The sequence below is a fragment of the Palaemon carinicauda genome, chromosome 20 (genome assembly GCF_036898095.1).
Source record: "Palaemon carinicauda isolate YSFRI2023 chromosome 20, ASM3689809v2, whole genome shotgun sequence".
Taxonomy (NCBI): Eukaryota; Metazoa; Arthropoda; class Malacostraca; order Decapoda; family Palaemonidae; genus Palaemon; species Palaemon carinicauda.
In genome coordinates, this window is record NC_090744.1 from 53726780 (window position 1) to 53731779 (window position 5000).

Below are 5000 nucleotides of genomic sequence, written 5' to 3' on the forward strand. Positions count from 1 at the left end.
ACCATAACATATAAATTTACTTCATAGAGGATTCCTTCAAATCACGAAGTAAACAGTATATGCTGAACCGTTAAATAAACCGTTCAAACTGAACCTTCTCAGCTGACCGCTGTTTGCTGATTTTCATGTTACAGACAGCCCTTTGACTGCAGTAACTCGAACACTAGCAACTAACCTTAGCTATATTATCCAAGCTGGTATAACATGACATAACATAACAAATTCACAATTCCTGCAAATGAACAATAGCCAGGAAATGTATAGTACTTGCTTACAACGTAAATTCTCCAAACCTAATCATTACATGGTAGAACAGTCGTTTACTTGTTAACACATCTAGCTCTGTCTAGAACAGCCGTACTATTCTTCTTCTTCTTCTTCTTCTTCTTCTTCTTCTTCTTCTTCTTCTTATTATTATTATTATTATTATTATTATTATTATTATTATCATTATTTTTATTATTATTATTATTTATTCTATGATCATTTGTATTATTATTATTAGCTACTATATTATCATTATTATTATTATTATTAACTGCATAGCTAGAATCCTAGTTCGGAAAAGTAAGATGCTATAAGCCAAAGGGTCTCAGAAGGGAAAAATAGCCCAGTGAGGAAAGGATATAAGGAAATAAACAAACGATATGAGAAGTAATGAACAATTAAAATAAGATACTTTAAAATCATAATAACTGCAAAACAGATAATTTGTATATAAACTATAGAAAAGATTCATGTCAGCTTGTTCAACATAAAATATTTGTTGTAATTTTAGAAATTTTGAAGTTCTACCAATTCATTTACCTGATTAGGAAGATCATTCTACCTTGGATAGCTTTGTACTGAAGAAAACCAATGGGGGGAGTACGTTGTTGACCACATGTTCGAACAATGCACAAATAGGAACGTCGCTGGTATTGATGTAAAGAATGAGAGGTGCATTTGGCATGGAGAAATTAAGAGCAAAAGCAGTTGATAATGGATTTTTTACCTTGAAGAAGAACGCTTCTTCAAGGGGGTCACATTTCAAGTTTTTTGGTTTGCCCTTGAGGGGACAGAGAGTAGTGCAAGAATGGCAGTAATGGCCAGCAAGAATCGGTGATAATGATTTATCATGCCCAAGAATTATTGCCATTCCTTGACGGTTAAGGGTGTGAGGAAGATCTAAATGGCTACTACCCTCTCAGGGAAGGAATGTACTTTTTCAAGAGTGATGGGGTGCCCTAACGACGATACTTCGTTGGCGCCAAAGGTACAATCGTCATACTGGACTTCATGGTCGTTCTGCCGTACGAGCACAATGTGTAGGTGACAGAGGTATTCCTCTTTGGAGGAAAAGAACACATGTATGTCGTCCACATAACATACAAAAAATAGGAGGTCCCCTAAGATGCCGCTTATAAGGCATTGAAAAGGGAGGTCTACAGGGTTCATGAGCGCCATACAATAACCCTTCAGGAGGTTGAACATGGAAAAACCTTTGCTTTGTGCAAGTAGGAGGTCACGGAGGCCATGTTTGGGAGGGAGTAGTGATCCAGTTCTGTCAGCAGGTTCAAACGCCTGCAATCCCATAATGGATCCATGGAGCCATCTTTCTTGAGGATGATTTGTTAAGGTGACGACCATGGCAAAGGCACATTTCTTCCATTTCCTTAAATGTTGTTTAATGACTACCAAAATATCTGGTGCCAGATGCCTGAATTTGACGAACACTGGGGACCCCATTGTCATGATATGGTGATGAATACAGTGTTTGATGGGAACTATGGGCATTGGCAAAGTTCTGGATGCCACAAGCGATTGCCTATTTACACAGTTTTTGGCCACTAACAACCATTCGCACATTTCTTTGCAGCAGCTCTGAATCTGGAGTGGTATTGGCAAAACTGTTGCCGAGAGGTGTCAGTAAGTGACGGTAAAGTTGGCTGGTTTGGTCTTGAGGAAGTAGTGGCATATGTGAATGGTGTGCAGCTTTGTTGCAGCTCCGACACTTCAGGGGAGGAGAGGGTGCGTCTGTGTCTTACCGTATTCCCATCAGCTTCATTCATAGCTGAATAGATGTCCTCTTCATTAGGAGGGGAAGCTTTGATGCATGTCTTAAAGGTAGTGAAGTTGCTGGCCATAATGGTGTCGAATTTGATCATTACGTCCTTCGTGGGCAAGGTATCAATATTTGGGATGGCAGTGCATCCAGCTTCATATAGTTGTTATAAGTATAGGTTGTGAAGTTTATTCAACTGCCAAGGAAAGCCGTCTGCAGCAGGTTACAGGCGAGTGATACCGGTCCTTTCCCTGAGAGGGAACGGAGCCTTTTGGTCACCCAATGGTTGTACAGAGAGCTGAAAAATGTTGGCTATACGGGCAGCTGGCGATGGTGAGTACTGCTCTAGGAGTTATGTTTTGAGGTTGTCATACACAATTGAGATGTCCCTAAGGTCTCAAAGCCAATCTGAGATTTCAGGGGAAATGTCCTTGCAGCGAGAACATAGTCCTCTTATGGTGCTTGAGTGAGTCGTGTCCTAATTGCAAAACTGGACCTTGGCGAGCTGAAACCTGCCGAATGCCTCTGTTCTTTTGTAGGACTGCAGTTTCATAGGTTTGGCGTTGGAATGAAAGTCATGCTCAGAGGGCGACATCATCAAACAGTAAGACACAGTAGTAAGGTGGAAGGCGAGAGGTAGCTGGACACTCTGGTGGTCACCCATTGAGCAAGTGAGCTATTAGCTGATAACTGAGAGGCGAGGTGAATGCAATTAAACTTGATTAAAAAATCATTAAGTTAAATACAAGGATTTGTGAGGAAGAACACCACAAAATCTCAAACAAAATAAAACATGACCTAGCATGCTTACACTGGTTGCATCATCAACAGTGCGAGGATGAGCGAGTGATAAGATGAAAAAACAAAGCAGTTGCATTGTATGAGCATGTATGAAACATTTGCTGTACAATGTTTCCCCAACAAATCAACCTTTGGCTTTACCAGACTTAGTGTAAATCTCCTCACCAAACTGATCAAGGAACAGAAATCAAGACTCCTCTTTTTGTAGCGTCACATATTTTCATGTTTCAGAAAAGTTATCAGAAGAGCATCTGGTGGTGATACTTTCTTTCTTGTATGTGAATCCGTTCAAATATCCGCTTGCATAAAATCAGGGAACCATTCTTTTCAATGAGTGCAGATGAAATAGCCACTCACCCTCTCTCTCTTGCTCGTAGGTATGTGTTCAACTTTTGTTGGAATAACGAATCATTCTATCCAAAGACGAGTTGTTCTGAGGTCTTTCATTTATCTAGTTTAACAATCAGAAATTCATGTATATCAGTGCTAGACTCAATATTTGACTTCATCATTGCTGTACAAAATATTCAAAAACCTCGAAGAGCCTTTGGCCAAGCTTTAAATCGAAGCATATTTAGTAGCTTTTGAAAGTTACACTAAGATTGCTTTCAACTACGGACGATATCAAGATATTCATACCTTCTGAGTGAACTATGATATTTTCTATTTCTCTTGGAAGACAACACGCTCTGCATAGTAATATTGTTGAGCTACATATCTTGCAACACATGGACGAAGCCCAATTCTTGTCTTTTTTTATGAACTCTTCGATGAAAAGAAATGTTGTCATAATATTATCAAGAAAAGTATGCACAATATGCAGTAGTGAGTGGTCCAACCAGATATTTTATTGTTCTTCGAGATTTAGCATCATTGCCTAATGTTGCTTTTGTTATATAGCTCAATCACTATGAATTAGAGTCGGGATATGTTTTGACTTACAATATCCATTCGGTATCTGCGTGCAATATGTGCAGGATACTATCCTCCAATTGTTGTATGAGAATATAAGGCAGATGTAAATGGAAATAGTTTATTTAACACTCTATTTCATGGTCGATAATGAAAGTGAGATGGCGTCCCCCCCCCCCAAAAAAAAAAAGATAGAAAATTGGAGATATGAGTCACTGTGAAAAGGGGTATTTCCATTTAGCAATAATGACAAAAAAAATAATTTTACGGCCATATGAAAACTAATGAATATGAATCAGAAAGTAGATATTTGTTACGATATAGTGTATTATTTTATGTACATAAAATATAGCTCAATATAATATGCAAACCCAGTCAAGTTGATTTTTCGTGTTGTAAAATTACAGAAAATAAAGACATAAGGTTGTCACCAACAATGACAACCTGTCATCCTGCAGATTCTAATTTTGAACAACAGACTAATCTAATATGTGAACAAACATTGTTTATACCCCAATGCACAGTTTGGTCTAATTCATCCACTTCGCACCCAGACTAAATTCAAGAGTAGATATTGTTCAGCCTAACTATTCAACACTGATGAAACTATACAATAGGAAGGCGGTGACATACAACAAATGTAAAATTTAAGGGATAAGGTAATGAAATTTGGATGCTAAAAGTTAGTAAAATAAAGAAAAAAATGATTTTCATGAGCACAAACATTTCCTCACTAGCCGAAATAGCTCCTTCTATCCCTTAAAAAAAAAAAAAAAAAAAAAAAAAAAACACCAATGTTATGGATACAAACCATTCGAAGTTTTACGTCATATTATATTTAATGTACTTCCGCCTCATTGTGGGTTCCAGGCGAGTGTGAATGCCAGATCGCCAACTGCATTATGAAGTGTGCGTTAATTAGGCAAAGGCATGGAATTTCCTCTTTGTCGACGTAATCTCACTTTAATTGGTTTTGAGAGTTGGTGACAGGAATATCGACATGGAACTGCTGTTATGCTATTGTCAATATCAGATTACGAGTTGTCGTTAAGTAGATGAGGAGTTCATTGCAATAGTTTATATTTTATACAAGTCATTATTGTTAATGTGAAATTGAATATATATATATATATATATATATATATATATATATATATATATATATATATATATATATGTATATATATATATGTATAAATATATATATATATATATATATATATATATATATATATATATATAT